We start from the raw sequence: 23,930 nt of genomic DNA on the forward strand, positions 1-23,930 counted from the left end.
TGCATTACTCTGCAATTCCCTGCAAATACTCTGCAATTCCCTGCAAATACTCTGCAATGCCCTGCAACACTCCGCAATGCCCTGCAACACTCCGCAATGCCCTGCAACACTCCGCAATGCCCTGCAACACTCTGCAATGCCCTGCAACACTCTGCAACACTCCGCAATGCCCTGCAACACTCCGCAACGCTCTGCAATACCCTGCAACACTCTGCAACACCCGCCAATACCCTGCAACACTCTGCAATGCTCTGCAACCCCCGCCGATACCCTGCAACACTCTGCAATGCTCTGCAACCCCCGCCGATACCCTGCAACACTCTGCAATGCTCTGCAACCCCCGCCGATACCCTGCAACACTCTGCAATGCTCTGCAACACCCGCCAATACCCTGCAACACTCTGCAATGCTCTGCAACACCCGCCAATACCCTGCAATGCTCTGCAACGCAGTACTCTGCAACACCATGCTCTGAGATACCCAGCCATAGTCGGTGATACCCTGCAATACCCAGCCATAGACATCTCCCGCCGCCCTCCGCCCTCCGGTGCTTCTACCGAATCGCTAATACGATCAAAGCCAGAATCTTTTTTTTTTTTTTCAGGCTTCCCAGCTTAGAGGTGAGATGTGGGTCTTATTGACCCCACATCTCACTGTAAAGAGGACCTGTCATGCCATATTCCTATTACAAGGGATGTTTACATTCCTTGTAATAGGAATAAAAGTGATCAAAAAAATTATTTTTGGGGAAAAAAATGTCAAACTAAAATAAATAAAGTAAAATGAACAATAAAAAAAAAATGTTTTTTTTAAAGCGCCCCTGTCCCCATGTGCTCGCATGCAGAAGCGAACGCATGCGTAAGTCCCGCCCACATATGAAAACGGTGTTCAAACCACACATGTGAGGTATCGCTGCGAACGTTAGAGCGAGAGAAATAATTCTAGCCCTAGACCTCCTCTGTAACTCAAAACATATAACCAGTAAAAAAAATGTAAATCGTCGCCTATGGGGATTTTTAAGTAGCGACGTTTGCCGCCATTCCACGAGCATGTGCAATTTTGAAGAGTGACATATTAGGTATCTATTTACTCAGCGTAACTTCATCTTTCACATTATGCAAAAATTGGGCTAACTTTACTGTGTTTTTTTTTTTTTTAAGCACAAAACAGTTTTTTTTCCAAAAAAAAGCATTCGAAAAATTACTGCGCAAATACCGTGCGAGATAAAAAGTTGCAAAGACCACCATTGTATTCTCCAGGGTGTTTGCTAAAAAAACATATATAATGTTTTGGAGTTCTATGTAATTTTCTAGCAAATAAATGATGATTTTTACATGTAGGAGAGAAATGTCAGAATTGTCCTGGGTGCTCCAGAACGCCTGATGGCGCTCCCTGCATGTTGGGCCTCTGTATGTGGCCACGCTGTGTAAAAGTCTCACACATGTGGTATCACCATACTCGGGAGTAATAGCAGAATGTGTTTTGGGGTGTAATTTGTGGTATGCATATGCTGTGTGTGAGAAATAACCTGATAATATGACAATTTTGTGAAAAAAAAAAAAAAAGTAAAAAGAATCTTGATTTTGCAAAGAATTGTGGGAAAAAATGACAACTTCAAAAAACTCATCATGCCTCTTACTAAATACCTTGGAATGTCTTCTTTCCAAAAAGGGGTCATTTGGGGGGTATTTGTACTTTTCTGGCATGTTAGGGTCTCAAGAATTGAAATAGGCCGTCAGTACTTCAGGTGTGATCAATTTTCAGATATTGGCACCATAGCTTGTGGACTCTATAACTTTCACAAAGACCAAATAATATCCACCAATTTGTACTTATTTTTACCAAAGATATGTAGTAGTATAAATTTTGGCCAAAATTTATGAAGAAAAAATTTCTAATCTGCTAAATTTTCTAACAGAAACAAAGAAAAATTCGTTTTTTTACAGAATTTTCGGTATTTTTTCTTTTATAGCACAAAAAAAAAAAACCCAGCGGTGATTAAATACCACCAAAAGAAAGCTCTATTTGTGTGAAAAAAAGGACAAAAATTTCATATAGGTCCAGTGTTGCATGACTGAGTAATTGTCATTCAAAATGCGAGAGCACCGAAAGCTGAAAATTGGTCTGGTTATTAAGGGTGTTTAAGTGCCCAGTGGTCAAGTGGTTAAAATAGTCCTCACTGGGTTCTCATGTTTCATATATTTTGACCTGTATTTGCTACCCATGTTAGCATTATTTATGTTTATAGATTTAATTATCACTCTACCTTAGTATTGAGGCAACGTGATCACAAACACTAGTAATACTGATGCTGGTTGTACCTTCCATTGTAAAATAAGATGGAAACAATTGGGATAAAAAGGACATTCCTGAGAAATTCATGTTTTCCACTACTTTGTACTCAACAGTGTAAAGCTAAGTGGTAAAGATCCATTAGGCTAGGGGTACTAAATTACAGAGGTCTGGTCCAGAAAGTTTTCCTATAGCAGAGGTGAGGATCTGAGTCACCGCATGTTTGTGCGATAACTCAGATCCTTCCCATCACAGCTGCCCTCCCCCCCTTTTTTTTATCACAATTCCATTCTTACATTAGTATTCTATGTCCCCTCTTTACATCACAATCACCCACTTCACATTTTCCCCTTCACAGCAGTGTCCTCAGCCCCCTTCACAGCAGAGTCCTCAGCTCCCCCCCCCCCTCCACATTAGCATTTTCTGCCCTCCTACACATCATCCCCTGCTGCCACCTTTCACATCAACACCACTCCCCTATAGTAGTGTCCTCTGCCTCCCCTCCCCCACACACACAGCAGTGTCCTCCGCCCCTTCAAATTACCCCACCACAATATTGTCCTCATTTGCCCCCTCATAACCTCACAGCAATGCCCTTTGCTCTGCTTCACATTGAGCCCCCCTCCTCACAGTAGTGTCCTTCCTTTCCCCTTCACACCCCCACAGTGGTGTCCTCCTTTGCCCCCCTTTACAACCCCACCCCCACAGTGGTGTCCTCCTTTGCACTTTCCCACCCTCCGCAGTAGTGTCCTCTTTTGTTCCGCCACACAACCCCAACCCCTCAATAGTGTCCTCCTTTGCCCCCCCACAAGCCCCCCACAGTAGTGTCCTCCTTTGCCCCCACAGTGAAGCAGTAAACAGGAGGCACAACAGCACTGGATTGAGGGTGAGAGCTGGAGCTGCTGGATTTAACTTTTCATGTAATCAACCCTGTGCTTGGTTACTAGTACCACCCTGCATCCTAGCAACAAATCATCTTCCAGTTAAGTTGAAAGTTTAACTCCAGAAACTCCCACTCCCACCCTCTATTCAGCGCTGCTGTGCTTACTGTTCTCTTCTCTGCTCTGTGAGAGCGCCAGGTGCTTGGGGAAAGAGATGGCTCTTAAATGGTGCCACTGTAGTGATCCAGAAGGGACAGTGACTCCAGACCTAGGTCCTCCATTTAGTGATGCCTGTTATATTCTCTTGTCTGGCTGCTCAATCTTTAAAGAATAACTGCACTTTTACTGAGAAAAATAAATAATCCCCTCTTGGTGATCAATGTACATTGCTGGGATTTTAACAAACGTTGTTGCAGTTTCCTGGAATACCTTTCTTTGATTGTATCAATGTGCACAGTGAATTTGAATGGTGTGAGTGACATTTTCTTTATTAATCAGCTGGTGCACTTGCAGTGAGGAAATTTGCAGTGATCCCTTTAGAAGTGATTAACCCTTTTGGAGTATCTCAACAAAAATGAAACTTTTCGTACAGCAGATGCCTAAAATTGATCTTAGTGCAGACTTCTGTGAAAACCAATCAGACAATCATAAAAACAGGAAATTACATTTCTGGGAAAGTTGTGTACAGAAGGCCTGAAAGTTGCTATATTGCATATATATATATATATATATATATATATATATATATATATATATATATATATATATATAATATTGAAAGGGGAGTTAATCTTTAAAGCATGGAAAATTGGCATGCACCTTATTTTACTTGTCCAACAGTGCGTATGATGACCAGAAATGGCATCACTTAAATTAATTACCTGGAATTACTGGGGTTTAAAAAAAATAAAATAAAGTGGTCGGCACCCTCACAAACCTTAAGAAGCAGAAAGCAGATGTGAAAGTTCTGCTGGAAACCCATTTGTGTGGTCAACAGCAAGTTTTATTTGCAGCAACTGCGGCTAGGGTGGATGTGTCATGCTGCCCATTCCACTTCTCACAGAGGAGTTTCTATTAGCAGTTCAGTTTAATTTGCATGCAATAAAGTTAGACAGCCAAGGACAATACATTTTTTTCAACATCTTTCTTCCAGATCTCTTCTTGAACTGGCATTGGGAAGGGTGAATCTAATAAAAATTGACCTGTTACCTAAACGTCTCTGCTATCAAACTCTCCAATTTATTTGTATGTGATGCAAAACTCAAATGGCTGTTGTGACTTTGGGCAACAGCCTTTGAAGCTTTACTTTTACAGTAAAATTATTACAAAACTGGACAAATCAAAATGAGCATATGGTTACAATAGGCATAAAGAAAGATCCAAGTGAAAATGATCCATGAATTCAAAGATAAGGGGAGATGAAATACCATGCAAATCATGAAAGTTCATAAATGCTTTTACCATTCCAGGTAAACCTCTCTGTTGGTCCTTTAACCACTTCAATACCGGACATTTGCAGCCCCTTCCTGCCCAAACCAATTTTTAGCTTTCAGCGCTGTCACTTTTTTTATGACACAAAAAGACCAAGAGTTAAAACAATGGTACAAAAATAATCACAAGAATAATATAATTCATTCTGCTTCATGTGTCTAATAGTCTTCACTTTTTTGTTATTTCTGTTCCCCCCCTCTTATTGTTAGATTAGTGTTTTTGCCTTAAATATCAAGGCTGCTCTTTTAATAAATCAGTCTCAATGGGTCTGGGGTATGAAAATATAATCCATCTATAACTTATTTGTATTCTTTTGACGGTTTTCCCTAGGAAGATTAAACAAAAAATTGCAATTGGTGCTATAGACATCATCTTTACCTTCCTATGAGTCATTTTATAAGGAAATTTGGAAAATTATTAGAAATTCATTGGTTTAAGAAATAAAATGTAAAAAAATTACAGAAGTGCCAAATTGCTACACACTGTTTAAAATAAATATGTTGCTGGTACTGTGTATATTTAACCTAATAACTACTTGCAATGTTCTTGTACACTGCTAGATATGATGTTTATATATTATTTATATTATTAAATATTAAGTGTGTGTTTTGTGTATCTGGTCATTAGCATAATCCAGGAAGCTTTGACATATAGTTCCTCTACATATTAGGTTCATTGTTTCATTCTTTGCCTGGACCATAAGCAGTGAGACCACCTGGTAACTGGAATAGTTTCAACTGGATTTGTGGTTATAAGTTAAAAATACAAAGACAAAGGTCCTTTGATATCTATCAAGAACAAGTCTCTGGGCAATATATTACTTCATATTTTCCATCCATCAGGCTTTGGGGTTCTATGTTGGTGATTAAAATAAATATGATAGTATTTAACTATTTATCATTTTTGATTAAAAAAGAATAGGGTGTTCTTTTGCATCTTTTGTAGTATCACTGTAAGTTAATTTATTAAACACCATCAAAGGGTGAATATCTACATATCGTATTTTAAAATAAATGCCATATCTTAGTGGAATTCACTAATTATCTTATCTGCCCAGATTGAGGTAGAAATATTGTATATATACATTGATTACATAGACAGTGTTGCAGTATTTTATACCAGCAATTAGGGATAAGCTCCAAATTGGGTCAAAACACAAGTTTGGATCAAACTGTAGCTGTTTAGGTGCTTGTCTGTATGCTTGACTTTTTTCTCATTCTGCAGGAGCCAAACATCATATACAGGGCCTGTGCTTGACTTGCGCCCTCAGCTGCTTGCATCCCCCCCCCCCCCCCAATGTACAGGCTGGTTTACACCAGATAAGATCTGTTCACTGCCTCTCTGTTCTCTGCACTGTTCACGAACTGTTACCAGCAAATGTCCAGTGCTTGTATCACGTCCTGCCCTTTTCCCTGCATGCAATTGGCTGGTCATGCTCACCATCCTGCCCCCCTGCATGAAGGACGCGACTTCCATTGGCCGCCACTGGCTGTTAATCTCCCGGCTCCATCGCTGGCGTGTGTCTGTCAATCAGGGAGCGATAAGGCATGGCCAAAACCTCCTCCCTTGGGTGACGGTACTGTGGGCGGGTACTCGGAAGAGGAGAGAAGCCTGATTGGTCAGTAACATGACAGTAAGGAGAGCAAGGGAAAAATTGTATATTGCAGGATACTAGTAACCCAGTCCAGAAATTTCTGAGTGCCATCTGAGTGTAGCAGTAAATGAGCAACATTTTTGTTGCGCTAAGCAACTCACAACATAAAGGTGATAAAAGGCTCATCAATGTTCCGCTGTCAAAAGCATCTGATCTGCAGACTCCAGCCACAGGTGGTGAAACAAACATCAGATGTTCTCATGGAGCGGGTCCTGCTTGGATTCAAAGCCTTTCAGGGACAGTAGAGAAGGGGTGACATTGACAGCGGAACATTGATGAACCTTTTATCAGCTTTATATTAGGAAAGCACAGAGGACTTGTCATCAGCAGAGTAGGGAAATCTGTGGCCATGGCTGCGTCCTGGGTGGCAGTGTGCCCTAGATGGCTGCCTAGTTCGCCTAGTGGTAGTGTCGGCCCTGATCATATACAGTAGCTGTGTTTATGCTGCCAACTTATATGACAGTTTCTTTCCTGTCAATGTTTGTAAGGGATTTTTTTATGATTATATTACATTTTTTTTGTGAATGACAGTCCTTCGTAAATATTGGATGACCAGTCTTTTTAAGATATTGAGTGTTTAGATAAGGATAGTAGGCATCACATGTGTAATGTAAAAAGAAATAAAATTAGTGTATTGAGGCAGTAGCTTTCCGGTTATCCACTAGTATATAGGAATATACTCTGAAGACAGTACAGGATTGTAATTCATTGTAAAATGGCACTGGGTAATATAAGTAAGGAGATCCACAAGTAAATAGTACCCACTAATAGACTATATGTTCTGGGAGTGCTGTGTCCTCCAATCACATGCCCCTGATGAAGCCACGTGACCCTGTGGTGTAACACGTGTGATGACATCACAATGCTATGTGCACGAGGCTCCATGGTAACTATATTCTTGGGAGTACTGTCTGCTTTTGATACTGTATATTATGCATGCTGGTATAGCTTGGTGCGCTATGAGTACCTCTCAAATGTGGGTGTCTGTCTAAAGTTTTTTATTAATACATTTTTTTTTTTAAAGGATAGGGCACTATGTATGTTTTTTTTTTTCAGTTAGAGGAGCATAATTAATACATGAAGGTGGCATGAAGTATCTGTGATATCTAGAGATCTGAAAGGAATACCTTTGAGTCCACATTGTGGGACACAAGCACATAGAGACCATACTTTATTGTACGGTCACATATCCCAGGTAGGAGCACATCGGGTGCACATATCACTTGGAGTGTAATTGGCACTGATTGGTGGATTGAGATAAGAAGTGTGCAAAACCCTGACAGCACTGTGAACTTTCTCTTCAAACATTATATTACACTATTGTACCACATTATGAAGTGATTTCTGTGATTATTTTTTCATTTCAATACTTTTTGTATAGTATATTGTCAATATTATGTAATTGAGTTACATCATTGCACTGTATGATTCCAGAAGAGAACATTGTGCAGCGCAGCACCAGTTGGTTATTTTATAATGGTTGTAAGGCAACCTGTGACGCCACCTGGTCCCATTAATTTGCTGGCCATTAATTGTCAGCCATGTAAACAAAGGGGCAGGGATAGTGCTTACCTCACTGACCAAATATATCCACATGGCCATATTTTTTGCCTATTCTTCTTTGTATGCTGTATGTTTTTGTCTTTTTTTGTTAACTTTTTAGTCTGAGTATAGATTTATGTTTGTCCCAAGCATGTTTGAATCCAATTACTGTTGATTCACTCACTACCTCTACTGGAAGTATTTTCCAAACATCAATTACTCTTTCAGTAAAATACTTTCTATACCCTGTACACACGGTTGGACTTTCCGACTGAACATGTGCTATCGGATCGTGTTGTCGGAAAATCTGATCATGTGTGGGCTCCATCTGACTTTTTCCATCAGAATTTCCGACACACAAAGTTTGAGAGCTGGATCTAAAATTTTCCGACAACAAAATCCGATCGTTTAAATTCCAATCGTGTGTAGACAATTCCGACGGACAAAGTGCCATGCATGCTCAGAATAAATTACGAGACGAAAGCTATTGGCTTCTGCCCTCTTTATAGTCCCGTCTTATGTGGTTTACGTCACATTGTTCTGAACGATCGGATTTTCCAACAACTTTGTGCGACCGTGTGTATGCAAGACAAGTTTGGGCTAAAATCCATCGGAAAAAATCCAACAGATTTTGTCATCGGAATGTCCGACCGTGTGTACAGGGCATTAGATTAGTTTTGAAATTTCCTCCTGGTAGTTTGAGGTCATGTCTCCATGTTCTTGATCTTGGCTTCATATAGAAATTATTGCCCTCCTTGACCTTATTCAGCCTCTTGATACATTTAAAGGTTTCAGTCATGTCTTCCCTTTCCCTTCTTTCCTCCAGATTGTACACATTAACTTCCTGAAGTCACACCTGATATGTTTTATCCCTCAGACCTTTCACAATTGTTTTGCCTGCCTCAATCTTATCAATATCTTTTTGTAAGTGAGATCTCCAGAAGTGGACAGTATTCTAAATGAGGTCTAACCAATGCTGTATCCTGGCCTAGGCCAACAAAGCCACCCCCTGCTCGAAAAAAAAAACAACCTCATCTCGTCTCCCACACAAAAATAGTCCCTGCTGGTTTGCGCCACACTTTTAATATAGTGCCAGCAGTGGCATCGCTATTGGGGTGTGGACCACACCCAGGTAACACCAACCAAAGGGTTGACACCCACTCGCCAGGCCACATGTCCTAAGCACTGGTTGTGGTGTGTCACCAGTGCTAAGGGGGCAGTCCTGCTGAAAGATGGGCTAGACGAAATTTGAACTTGTGAATTGGCGTCCTGACAACGGGAGATCGCAGGACACTGGAACAGAAATTGTCCAGTCAATTTACACTTTAATGTCATGCTGAAAACCAAGGATGGCAGAGGAGGGTAGGACTATGCTGTGTACACAGTGGATGATCCTCACTGCTCCCTATCTGGAACCCTTTCCATCAGTCCTAATCATCTGACATTGACACTGCTGACATGAGGGGGTTTCTATCTGGGTGACTGGGGATGTGTTCTCCCATAGAAGAAGAATGTAGGATGCCTGGCTCAGGGATGTGCTGCCATACTACTCTCCTCTGTCTAAAAGGAATAATACCCTGTGAATGACCCCTCTCTCCTGAATCTTTTCCAGGATGTTTTCCAGCCTGTGGTGACCTGTTGGGACTCAGTACACCTGCAGCCTTCCCAACACCGACCATGGCTGTGGCTAGGGATGAGCTTCGTGTTCGAGTCGAACGTACGTTCGACTCGAACATTGGTCGTTCGGGCGTTCGGCGAATTCCGAACGTTTTGGCCGTTCGCGGCAAAATTCGTGTGGCCCACAATGCACTGCGATGGCGCAGTGCATTGCTGGCTCATGATTGGCCAAGCATGCACTGTGACCTCGCATGCTTGGCCAATCGCAGCGCCAGCAGCGAGGAGAGCCATGATTGGCCACGGGCGTCCTGCCTGTGGCCAATCATAGCTCAGGCTGTGTAGTGCACGCCCCACACTATATAAGGCCGCCTTTGAGGCGGCCTCGTGTAGTGTGTTGGCATCTGAAGCAGTGGGTGTTCTGTGTACCTTCAACACAGTTACACACCAATCGTTTTTGGCTGATTTCCTATCTTGCTCTTGTGTAGTGGTTACTGTCTGTGCCCTGACCGCAGTATACACCACTATATTCACCTCACCTATATAGCTAGTGATCTAGCTTTAATAATAGAGCTTGCAGTCAGTAGTGTTAGGAGATAGTGCGTGCTGTCTGCGTGCTCTGTACCCAGTACATACCGCTATAATCCACCTACATAGCTGTTCTCTATTTGAGCCCAATTGCCATCTACAGGAGTTATTGGAAGTTGTGTGTGCTTCCAGCACAGCACAGCACAGTATACATCTGTATATACCCCTTTAACTCTGCTGTTTTCTGGTTATTGTCTGCGTGCTCTGACCGCAGTATACATCGTGATATTCACCTCACCTATATAGCTAGTGGTCCATCTTTAATAATAGCGCTTGCAGTCAGTAGTGTCAGGAGATAGTGCGTGCTGTCTGCGTGCTCTGTACCCAGTACATACCGCTATAATCCACCTACATAGCTGTTCTCTATTTGGGCCCAATTGTCATCTGCAGGAGTTATTGGAAGTTGTGTGTGCTTCCAGCACAGCACAGTATACATCTGTATATACCCCTTTATCTCTGCTGTTTTCTGGTTATTGTCTGCGTGCCCTGAACGCAGTATACACCGTGATATTTACCTCACCTATATAGCTAGTGGTCCATCTTTAATAATAGAGCTTGCAGTCAGTAGTGTCAGGAGATAGTGCGTGCTGTCTGCGTGCTCTGTACCCAGTACATACCGCTATAATCCACCTACATAGCTGTTCTCTATTTGGGCCCAATTGTCATCTGCAGGAGTTATTGGAAGTTGTGTGTGCTTCCAGCACAGCACAGTATACATCTGTATATACCCCTTTAACTCTGCTGTTTTCTGGTTATTGTCTGCGTGCCCTGACCGCAGTATACACCGTGATATTCACCTCACCTATATAGCTAGTGGTCCATCTTTAATAATAGAGCTTGCAGTCAGTAGTGTTAGGAGATAGTGCGTGCTGTCTGCGTGCTCTGTACCCAGTACATACCGCTATAATCCACCTACATAGCTGTTCTCTATTTGGGCCCAATTGTCATCTGCAGGAGTTATTGGAAGTTGTGTGTGCTTCCAGCACAGCACAGTATACATCTGTATATACCCCTTTATCTCTGCTGTTCTATAAAAAAGGCATCTGCAGGAGTTAGTGGGTGTTGTGTGCCTCCAGCACAATATAAACTACCCATCTACTGTTTTACCCAACTCCCTTCAGGCCATTACCATGTCTGGAAGGCCAGCAAGGAGAGGCAGACAGGCGCGAGCCGATAAAAGAGGGCAAGCAGGCTCTGTGTCTAGAGACAACAGTGCTGGTCGTGGACGCGGTGCATTGTCATCAGCACGTGGCCATGGGACATGCTTGTCCTTCTTTTCTGCAGCTGGACATGTTGAACCGCAACATGCCAACGACTTGGTAGAGTGGATGACCAAGCCCTCTTCATCCTCCTCATCCTCTCTCACCCAGTCTCAGGGTAGTAGCAAAGCAGCTGCCAACACATCGTCTTCCCTCCTCTCAATGTCATCATCAGTGACTCCTTCCCTAGACCCACCACGTCCTCCTGAGGAGTCTCCTGAACTCTTTGAGCACAGTGTTGGGTACATGCTCCAGGAGGATGCCCAGTGTTTGGTGGGCTCTGATGATGACACTCAGCTAGAGGAAGGCAGTAGCGGGAGCGCAGAGAGAGGGGATGCTCAAGAAGGACAGCAATCTGGCAGTCATGTTCCACAAGCTGCAGCATACTGCCAGGTTTGCTACAGCGATGAAGAGGGAGGGGATGATGAGGGCACTGACTCCACGTGGGTGCCTGGAAGGAGGGAGGAGGAGGAGGAGGAGGAGGCACATGTCCAACGAGGCAGGATGCCCTCCGGGGGTCAGCTTAGGGGCAGCACACCAACTGAATCACACCGCAGAGCTCCGCCTGCGCAGAGGAAGCTAAATTCTAAAAGTTCTTTGGTGTGGGCCTTTTTTGAGACGAGTGCATCAGATCGCACCGCTGCTATTTGCAACATATGTCTCAAGCGTATCTCACGTGGCCAAAACATCAGCCGCTTGGGCACCACATGCTTGACCAGACATATGTTGACCTGCCATGCAGCTCGTTGGCAAGCGTACCTCAAAGACCCACACCAAAGAACAAAGCGGACCTCTCCTTGCTCCTCATTAGCTGGCATCTCCAACCCCATTAGACCTTCAGTCCTCTCTGAAACCTGCTCTGAGAGGAATGAAGGTGTAGAATTAGGTGTGTCACAGCCAAGTGCTTCCGGGAACTCTGCTAGTGGTACATCCACATCCGATTATAGCAGGCAAATGTCCCTGCCCCAGCTGCTGGACCGGCGGAAGAAGTTTACTCCCAGCCATCCACATGCCCAGCGGTTGAATGCTAGCTTGGCTAAATTGCTAGCACTTCAACTGCTGCCTTTTCAGTTGGTAGACTCGGCCCCCTTCCGTGAGTTTGTACAATGTGCGGTTCCTCAGTGGCAGGTCCCCAAACGCCACTTTTTCTCACGGAAGGCGATTCCGGCTCTCTACCGGCATGTGGAAGGCAATGTCCTTGCCTCGCTGGACAGGGCGGTCAGCGGTAAGGTGCATATTACCGCTGACTCATGGTCCAGCAGGCATGGACAGGGACGTTACCTGTCTTTCACGGCCCATTGGGTCACTCTTCTGGCTGCTGGGAAGGATGCAGGACAAGGTGCAGTAGTGTTGGAGGTTGTTCCGCCACCACGCCTCCAAAATGCTACTATTGGTTGTGACACACCTCTCTCCTCCACCCCCTCCTCTTCTTCTTCCTCTATGGCCTCTTCCAGTGCTCTGTCCTCAGAACCAGCGGTGCTCCGTAGGCGTTCCAGGGGCTACGCAAGTACGCAGGCAAAACGATGCCATGCCGTGCTTGCGCTGGTTTGTTTGGGGGACAGGAGCCACACTGGGGCGGATGTTTTGTCAGCTCTGCAGGGGCAGGCCGAGAGGTGGTTGACGCCACGCCAGCTTAAGCCAGGAATGGTGGTTTGCGACAATGGCACCAACCTCCTCTCCGCCCTCCGACAGGGACAACTGACCCATGTGCCCTGTGTAGCTCACGTCCTTAACCTGGTGGTGCAGCGGTTCTTGGGCAGGTACCCCGGCTTACATGATGTCCTGAAGCAGGCCAGGAAAGTCTGTGTGCATTTCCGCCGATCATTTAATGCCTGTGCTCGGCTGGCTGAGCTCCAAAAGGAGTTGAACCTGCCCAAGAACATGTGACATGCCCACCAGATGGAACTCAACATTGGCCATGCTGCAGCGGCTGCACACGCAGCAGAGGGCCATCAATGAGTACCTGTGCGACTACGGCACCAGGACAGGGTCAGGGGAGCTTGGTTTTTTCTCACCACGCCAGTGGGGCATGATCAGGGATGCATGCACTGTCCTGTCACCGTTTGAGGAGGCCACAAGGATGGTGAGCAGTGACAGTGCATGCATCAGTGACACTGTACCTCTTGTCCACCTCTTGGAGCATACGCTGCGTGGAATAATGGACAGGGCACTTGAGGCAGAACAGAGGCAGGAAGAGGAGGACTTCCTTGCCTCTCAAGGCCCCCTTTATCCAGACAGTGTTCCTGCTGTGCCACCCATCACACAGGAAGAGGGTGAGGAGGAGGAAGAGGAGGAGGAGGATGATTGTGTCAGCATGGAGGTGGAGGCTGGCACTCAGCATCAGCATCAGCAGCAGCAGTCTTATAGGGATGATTTACAGTCCCAAGAAACACGTGGACTTGTACGTGGCTGGGAGGAGGTAGCTGCGGATCATGTTGTCCTTAGTGACCCAGAGGACTCCGGACCGAATGCCTCAGCTAACCTACGCTGCATGGCCTCCCTGATCCTGCAAAGCCTGCGGAAGGATCCTCGTATTCTTCGGATCAAGGAGAGGGACCATTACTGGCTGGCCACTCTCCTTGATCCACGATACAAGGGTAAGGTTGCCGACCTTATCTTGCTATCGCAGAGGGAGCAGAGGATGAGACATCTCCGGGAGGCCTTGCAGAAAGCTCTGTGCAACACGTTCCCAGAGACTGGGAGGTCACAAACTCCTGGTCCTGGACAACGTGTTGCTGAGGCATCAGTCAGAAGGAGCGGTGGAGAAGGTGGCCGTCTGATGCTTTCAGACAATTTTTTAGTCCGCAGCCCCAAGGTATGATTGGTTCCAGCACCCATCGCCAGCGTCTAATTTACATGGTGCAGGAATACCTAGGGGCAAGGTCAGACTTGGACACCTTTCCCACTGAAAATCCTCTGGCTTACTGGGTCTTGAGGATGGATCACTGGCCAGAGCTTGCACAGTATGCAATTGAGCTACTGGCCTGTCCTGCATCCAGCGTTCTTTCGGAACGCACCTTCAGTGCTGCTGGTGGCTTTGTTACCGATCACAGGGTGCGCCTGTCCCCCGAATCAGTTGATCGACTGACCTTCATCAAGATGAATCAGTCTTGGATCACCCACAGCTACCAAGCACCTGAAGCTGATGTAACCGAATAATTGTTTTGAAATACCACATCCCTTCAAGACTAAGACAATGCCTATGCTGATGCTGAGTGACTGTCCTGTTATGTTGATTGTCTATCCTCTTCCTCCTCCGCTGATATGTTGGAAGAACATTTTTGGTTCTGGGTGATGCCAGCAGCCCAATTTTTCTGCCTCTGTTTAACAGGGGCGTTTAATTACAATTTTTGATGCAATGCTTTGCAGCAGGGCTAATTCCTGCAATAAAACTAGAGTATATGGCAGAGGTTGGAGTGTGGTGGCACCAGCACCAGTGCCTAATTCCCAATTTTTCTGCCCCTGTTTAACAGGGGCGTTTAAGTACAATTTTTGATGCAATGCTTTGCAGCAGGGCTAATTCCTGCAATAAAACTAGAGTATATGGCAGAGGTTGCAGTGTGATGGCACCAGTGCCTAAGGCCCAATTTTTCTGCCCCTGTTTAACAGGGACATGTAATTACAATTCTTGATATAATATTTCACAGGAGGGCCCCTTCCTGTGCCCACCCAGAGTAACGGTGAGGACTTATAGTGTTGTGGCACCAGCACCACAACCACCAAAGGTCAATTTTTCTACCACTGTTCAACAATGGCATGTAATTACAATTCTTGATATAATCGTTCACAGCAGGGCGCTCCAGCGCCCACCAAGAGTCACTTTGAGGGCTTACAATGTTGTGGCAAAACCAACACCTTGTTCCGCCATTTCTGCAGAGCATATAGGGCAGGCCCCTACTTACTAACATCCAACTTACAAACATCAGACAGCAGCAAGTGAGATGAAAAAAGATGGACGACAAAACAAATTATACAGGGGTGATAACCCTTCCCTATGTTTTCCAAAAAGCTTAAAAATAGTATTTTTTGACTGGAGCTACACTTTAAAAATGTACCAGTTGAAAATTACAAACAGATTCAACTTAACACAACAAACCTACACAGTCCCTGTCTTGTTTGCACCGCCTGTATACTGCTGTTCTGAGTATATAGGGCCTGGGGGCCACACGCATTTCCTTTTTTTAATATGGGTACGGGGTTCCCCTTAATATGCGTACAAGACCCAAATAGGCTGGTAATGGTCAGGGAGGGCTACCCATGCCATTTTTCTGAATGATTTTCAACCATATTGCAGGAACCAGATATAACATTAAAACCGCAAGCAGTTTTAAATGGTGTTATTTCCGTTTAATGTCATTTTGTGCAGGGACTGTTCTAAACACGGGAAACACGTGGCACTTCACAGGCATACTACAGACACCCCCCAGGCACCATATTTAAAGGAATATTTCACTTTTTTTTTCACTTTAATCGTCATTAAAATCAGTGCTCCCACCAAAACGGCCGTTTTTAAAACCTTTTTTTGCATTGACCCATGTCCCCTGAGGCAGGAGTCAGGTCCCCAAACCCTTTTTAGGATAGTATCTTGCATATTAGCCGTTAAAATTAGCACTTTCCATTTCGAACGTTTGAGTCCCATAGACTTCAATGGGGTTCTAACGTTCGTTTCGAACGCGGGGTCCGTTCGAAAGTTCTGGTGCGAACCAAACCGGGGGGTGTTCGGCTCATCCCTAGCTGTGGCTATAGCCAGATCTCTCATTCGAGAGAAAAGACAAACAAGGCAAACCAACAGTGACTAGCTGTGTACCTCCAAGAGACGCATCAGCCCCAGCAAGGATGACTTTTCCATGTGTGAGAGGCATGTCTAGGGGTGTTCACTAAAGTCTACTTCTGTAGTAGGAAGAAAGAGCCGGTCCAGAGAAAACCAGGTCAGTGCGTAATAGCTACTCACGCTCCATACATCTCTCCATACATCTGTTCCCCCATCCCTCCTTCCCTTCATCCATCCCTCCTTCCATTCATTCCTCCATCCATAAATCTTTCCATCCTTCCGTTCATTTACCCCTACTTCCATCTATACATCCATTCATCCCTCTATCCATCCAGCCTTCCTTCCCTTTCTGATGACCATACATTATGAAATTTACAATCTCCATAAAGCTGACCCAAGACAAACAAAAAATCAGATTGGACATTCTCCTTTGGATTTACCAAAACCATGTAATATAAGGAGGACATAGCTAACCATACATACACTCTTTATCCAATAAGGCAGGCCCTTGCACTACACATTTGATGGTAGCGCAAAAGGAGATTGTACAATCAGATTGTATAGAATATGGTCCTCTTAAGGCTCACCATGCATGTTACAAAAGGTAGGGCTTAAAGCAAAATGGGTGTGGTTTACAGATGACAGGGTGGGTCTTAAAAAGAAAGGTAATAGCAGTCAAGTGAAGCAGCACTATATATGTCCACTCAAAAATTCCCAATAAAATACAACACAATATAAAGTGGCTAGAGTAGGTACAGTTCAGATAGTGTCAGTGTAGTGATGGTTGAACACTGTCTATTTGATTGCATTATTGTCAGTTTAATGCCATGTACTTCTGTGTGAGTTTAACACCATATAGTTTTTGTGTTACTGCCACTTTAATGCCATATAGTTTTGCGTACATTACTGCCAGTTTAACGCCATATAGTTCTGTGTGCATTACTGTCAGTTTAATGCCATACAGTGCTGTGTGCATTACTGTCAGTTTAACGCCATATAGTTCTGTGTGCGTTACTGCCAGTTTAATGCCATATAGTTCTGTGTGCGTTACTGCCAGTTTAATGCCATATAGTTTTGTGTGTTACTACCAGTTTAACACCATAGAGTTCTGTGTGTGTTACTGCCTGTTTAACGCCATATCGTTTTGTGTGTTACTGCCAGTTTAATGCCATACAGTTCTGCGTGTCACTGTACGTTTGGTGCATTATACTGCAGTATATTATAGTGTGTCCATGGAGTGTGTCTGTGTAGTGTGAGTACTCAAATTAAAGTGCACCAAACACCTCTTTACATTGATTAAAGTGCATCTACGTACAGGTTTCAACTTCTTATTTACATTTGCTTATAAGCACAGCCCCCTCCCTCCCAATAATGTCTGGGAGGACAACAAAGAGAGGCACTTTGGCACTGTAAGGGGACCAGCAACAAATGTGTCCACAGGAAAAGGTGGACGTGGTGGTCAGTCCTCAGGCAGGACATCATTTCCTCAGTTTAGCGAGTTTGCTCATGCTATCCAGTGAATAGCATGCAGAGGAGGAGGTGGACTGGCTTACTAAACCTACCTCATCTTCGTCATCCTCTGTCACGCAAGCAGAGACAAGTGTGCAGTCCCCTGCAATTACCAGAGTAGATAAACCTGCCTCCTTGTCTACATCTATTCCTGCCATAGCCCCAACATCAGCCATTGAGGAGTCGGCTGAGTTATTTGACCAAAGCGTCAGCCACTTGCTCCTTGATGATGCCCAGTCATTACTGGATTCAGATGTTGGTTCTGAAGTTGAGGAAGACAAGAACATGAGCTTAGAGAGAGAGAGGAACACTGGTAGACAAACTAGCATTCATGTTCCCCAAGCCACAGCGTATTGCCAAGATGTCTCCAGAGGTAGTGATGAAGATGGAGGAGATGGAGATGATGATGATGAGGTGACTGATGCAACTTGGGTTCCAGATAGAGCAGAGGAGGAAACTGAAGGTGAGGCAGCACAACCCCAAGGAGGCCTACATCAAGAAAAAGTAGAGAGCAGTCACCCTATTTCATCACATTCTGCAGCTGGTATCTCCTGGCCCACTCCCCGAAGCTCAGCTGTCTGGGCCTTTTTAAACACACCTGAAGCAGATTGCACTGTTGCTATCGGCAAATTGTCTCTCAGGCACATCAAATGTGGCAAAAATACCACTATATGCATATCATTGCAATTTTTTTTTACCTTCACCAAAAAAAAAAAAATATATATGTTTTCATAAACTTTTTTTTCTTTTACAAAAGTTTTTATTATTAACAAGTTTACATTCCAATACAATAGGCTTTCATACAAATTACAGTTCAGGTGTTTCACAGTATAGTATTAATTAAAGCAGGCTGTTGCCCAAGCAATGCCAACATTTTCTGTGTCCGGGTGAACCCCGGTTTTCACATGACTGCAACAGAAGCGTGTCGTACAATACATTGACAGCCCATAGTAATCATCTACAGTAAATTGGTAAGACGAAAGAAAGAAGGAGAGAAGAAGATGTACAAAGAGTTGATTAAAAGAGGTTGTAGAATGAAAAGCAGGGGAGGAGTAGCGAGGGTCAAAAAAGAGAAGGAAGGGGAGTCGAGGAAGAGAGAGGGAAGGGAGGGAAGAGAATGGGTTCACAGGGTGTGCATAACCGATCCTTATATTGACAATATAGCAACATCGAATCTAGGAGAATAATGATATGTGATCCAGGGTTGCCAGACACGTAGGAACTTGGCATGAGTGTCAGAAAGAACAGAAGGCAATTTTTCATTGACCATAACATCATTCAGTCGGTTCTTGACTGCCTCGAAACTCAGGGCTGGGGTTCTCCATGCTCTGGCTATTGTCAACTTAGTCGCAGTAAAGAGATGTTGCGCCAATTGGCGCTCTGGGCGTAATAGCGCAGTGATTGGTTTGCCAAGGAGTGCCTCAAACGGATCTATTTTAAGATTTACTCGGAGTAGGCTACGGAGCAATGCATACACCCTGACCCATAGTCTGCACACCCGCGGGCACGTCCACCAAATATGGGCCATAGTGCCCTCTTGGGCACATTCCCTGAAACAAAGAGGGGAACAAGTTGGAACAAAGCGAGCCAGGCACGTCGGGGTATAATACCACCGGTATAACACCTTATATGCATTTTCCAGAATTACTACGTTGCGCGAGCAGTTGGATATGGCTAGGGTCATTGCCTGCCAATCCTCCGAATCCAGCTTCTTCCCCAACTCTCTCTCCCACTGCAAATGATAAGACCGCACTGGAGGTCTCCTCTTAGAGATCAGAGCTGAGTATATCATAGATATCAGACCAGGAGAGTGGGGCCTGGATCTGCAGATGCTCTCAAACGGTGTCAACCTGTGTGGGGCATCTTGAGATTTAATGAGACTCTGGAGGAAATGACGGATCTGTAGATACCTGAAATATTCTCGTAGAGGTATGTCATGTGACGAGCGTAAAACATCATATGTTAAGATCCTAGTGGGAGTAAGCAAGGAGTGTACGTCTCCGAACCCATTCGTGGTCCACCACTTGAATTGCGCTGGGTTATCAAGGCCCGGAGGGAAAAGTGGGCAATGTAAAAGTCACAACAGCGGGAGATGGGGAGAAGCCAGCCCCGCCGAGTACTTCACCGAGTCCCAAACTCGTAGCGTATGAATCATACAAGGCCCTGTAATCTTAGAGCGATGTATAGGTGGGAGCCATGGTAATGAAGAGATAGGGACGGGGTCAGTCTCAAGCAGATCAATAGTCGCCCATAGTGGGAGTTGATATGTCTCATGGAGGTGAGAGAGCGGAGCAATGGTAGCAGCTACGTAGTAGTCTCTTATATTCGGGACCGAGAGGCCACCATTACTTCTGTTGGCGAACATGATTTGTTTATTAATACGGGGGCGAGATGATCCGCAGATAAATTGCAGGATCCTACGCTGATGGGTATTGAGGACATGGGAGGGAATTGGGATGGGAAGAACCCTAAAATAGTAAAGTAGCTTTGGGAGATACGCCATTCTGATGGCTGTTATTCTTCCGAACCATGAAAGAGGTAAGGGGGACCACGCCGGCAACATATCCGTTAATTTTTTGAATAATGGTGGATAATTCGCCTGATATAAAGCCTGATATGTCGATGTGAGACGGATTCCCAAATAAGGCAAAGAGGAGACCCACTGGTAAGGAAAGGCCGACTGCAAGTCCCCCAGCAACTCCATAGAGAGGTTAGTCAACAATGCCTTCGACTTTGATGAGTTAATCTGGAGTCCTGAGAGAGATGCAAAGGTCTGTAACAGTGTGTGTAAGTTTGGCAGGGAAGTTCTAGGAGAGGTGACAGAAAGAAGAATGTCATCAGCGAATAAGGAAATCTTATGGGGGCAACCTGCTATTTCAATGCCCCTGATATCCGGATGAGCTCTTATTGCCTCCGCCAGAGGTTCCAGTGCCAACACAAAAAGAAGGGATGACAGCGGACACCCCTGGCGGGTTCCCCTGCGGATATTAAAAATGGGGGATTCAAATCCGTAATATTTAATTTTTGCTCGGGGGGAATCATATAGGGCTGACATCCAAGTCATGAAAGAAGTCCTGAATCCATAGTGCCGTAGGACAGACATGAGATAGGGCCAAGATAAGGAGTCAAAGGCCTTATTTATATCGAGGGACAGAAGCATGGATTCCAGAGAGCGAGCCTGGGCTATATGTTGGAGTTGAACTATACGTTGAATTGCATCTCCCGCCTGTCTCTGTGGTACGAAGCCAACCTGGTCTTTTTTTATTAAACGGGGAAGAAAAGAGTTTAGTCGAGTCGCCAAGATTTTTGTCAGGAGTTTCATATCTACATTAATGAGCGAGATAGGCCTGAAATTGGCCCAAGAAGAGTGGTCACAGTCCGGCTTAGGAATCATCACCACATTTGCTGTCAGAAGATCTGGGGTGAGAGGGTAGCCGTTTTTCACCAAATTGTACATTGCCACCAGGTGGGGAGCTACTACCGATGCCAGCTTCCTATAATAAAGCGCGGTGTACCCGTCAGGCCCAGGACGTTTTCCCACCTTAAGTTCTTTTATTGCTTGTAGAACTTCGGAGAGCTGAATATCCATATCCATGAGGGTAACGTGAGCCCCCGTTAAGGATGGGAGCGAAAGGCTTTCCAGGAAGTCTGCCGTACTCTGAGCCGCATTTCCCTCTGGCGCCGCTTACAGCTTCGCAAGGCGAAACCCAAATTCCCCTAGGACATGCTTCGGGTTCCCTGATAGAACATTGTTTCGATCTCGTAGGGTGATCGGGTTCAATTTATGGGCAAAGGTTCGGAGTCTGTTAGCTAACATACGGTTTGGCTTATTTGCTCTCACATACCACCTCTGGCGGGACCAGCGTAGTACACGCTCAGTGCCCTCAGTGAGACACAGATCAAGCTCCGATCTGGCTAATTCCAGCAACTTACGGTTGCCCGGGGTGGGAGGTTGTTTAAACTTCTCAGATAGTGACACCAATCGGGACTCAAGCTCTTTTTGTTTTGTCTCTCTAGCCCTCTTACGGCCGAAGCCAGACCAATTATACGACCCCGTAACACCGCTTTATAAGCCTCCCAAAGGACCACCGGAGACTGCACCGAGCCCAAATTTTCACGAAAGTAGTCCTCCGAAGCCTTAACAATATCCTCTGTTACCCCTGCATGTGAAAGAAGGGAATCATTCATCACCCAGGGAGAAAATCTAGGTCTATCTAGGATAGAGTGGCAGACGACTAGCACTGGATCGTGATCCGACCAAGGAACAGCCAAGATCGAGGCCGATACCACTAACGGAAGGTGACGTCTGAGCATAAACATATGGTCTATCCTTGAGTGAACCTGATGGGGGTGAGAGTAATGGGTGTAGTCCCTGCCCTGTGGATGACACTCCCTCCACAGGTCAACTAGGTCATGTGTTTGCAAAGAGGACGTGAATTTTTTAGCCCCTGCCGACTGTCCATTTCTCTCGGGCGGATGCTTATCTAGTTTGGGGTTTAATATAAGATTAGAGTCACCCGCAAGAAGGAGGGTGCCCTTGCAGTGGGACATAAGCAAGGCGCAGACATGGGTCAAGAAGGGCCCTGGATTTACATTCGGGGCATAGTACGTCAGTACGGTAACCTCCGTGTCATGAATGGTGCCTTGGAGCAATAGGTACCGTCCATCAGGGTCTGCGATCTGTTTAGTGCAACTAAATGGAACAGATTTGCGAAAAGCCATGAGAACCCCCCTTTGTTTAGTTGAAGCATTTGCAAAAAATACCTGAGGGAACTGAGCATTGAAGTACCTAGGATGGGAGGTCTCAGAAAAATGCGTCTCCTGTAAACAAGCAATGTCAACTTGTTGCTTGTGCAGATATTTAAAAACCTTCACCCTCTTATGGGGAGAGTTCATGCCCTGGACATTCAGGGACAACCAGTTAATTGTCATTGGGACAGCACTAGGTGGCCATTAACCTGGAACCAGAGTACACACCCTGCGAACCCAGAGGGGAAAAAAGGGGTAGAAGCAGTGAAGAGGGAGAAGGAAGAGAGAAGTAATGTATCACATCAGAAAAGGTAGTAGAATCATGCAATGCTGTGAACATATAACTCTGTAACAGTAAGATTGCTATGGGTCGTGGGTTTAACATCCCACTACCAGGTCGGGTGTTGACTCGAACGTTAGTTCGGATCAAGTACCACATCATGAGGGTGCAGTGGTCCGTCGGAGACCACTCGGCTTAACTGAAACAATAACCATGAATATAAAAGAACATATCAACTATGGCATATAGATGTAAACCCCAAAAACAAGTGAAAAACAAAAAAAAAACAAAAAAAACAATTTCACCATCCGCCTCCCTTCTCCCCCCCCCCCCTAGAAAACAGGTCAGTGCATGTGGTAACCCCCTGCCCAAGAATAAACAGCATGAACCCATCGTCATCTGAGTGGAACCCAAAAACAGGTGTGCCTATTAACCGCGGGACGGGCGCAAGGCCTCACCCCATCCGGCCAATAGCATGCAGGGGCCAAGTCCATAATGCATGTACACACTCTTAACTCACACTATGAGAATTCATAAACTTTTTTTTATTGATCCATGTCCCTTAGGGCAGGACCCAGACCCCTATAACCATAGTATGCCCAATTATTTGCATATAAGCCTTCAAAATGAGCACTTTTGATTTTTGACATTTGGTTGACTTTAATAGGGTTTGTCATTCCAGTCCGAACTTTCGCGGTGTTAAAATGTTCTGGTGCGAACCAAACAGGAGTCCGTTCGGCCAATCCCTAGATATCAAATAAAGGATAGAAAAATCTCCATACTGTAGTAGTTTAAATTATATGTATTTTCTTGAAAAGATAGCAGTTTACATCTAAAAAGGCAAAAAAACAGCAGTGTGTTTAAAAAAAGCAAAAAACACAGTGTAAAGCCCCATACATGCTATCAGATTTTCTGCTGATATTTGTCTTCATATTTACCAAAACCATGTAGTGCAAGGGCCTGCCTGATTGCATACACATTGAAACTTTAGATTTTACCTCATATTATATGGTTTTGGTAAATATGAAGGAAAAAATCAGTAGAAAATTTGATAGTGTGCATGGGGCTTTAAAATGGGGACTTCCGGCCTTGGATGTGACCGGAAGTGACGTCAGCCGGCTCCTTCCAATGCGTTGCGTCACAACTTACGTGAGGGTTTGGAGACTGGGTGACAGAGGCTGGGTTAAATACACCAGCGGTAACTATAGAAACCGCATACAATTAATTAAAAGCTTTCATTATGTATATGGGTAGCCAGCAGACATCCATAGATTTGACAGTGGCTATAGAAACCAAACTA

The sequence above is a fragment of the Lithobates pipiens genome, unplaced genomic scaffold (assembly GCF_037356315.1).
Source record: "Lithobates pipiens isolate NorthernLeopardFrog02 unplaced genomic scaffold, aLitPip1_a1.2 Scaffold_16, whole genome shotgun sequence".
In the NCBI taxonomy this organism is placed as follows: domain Eukaryota; kingdom Metazoa; phylum Chordata; class Amphibia; order Anura; family Ranidae; genus Lithobates; species Lithobates pipiens.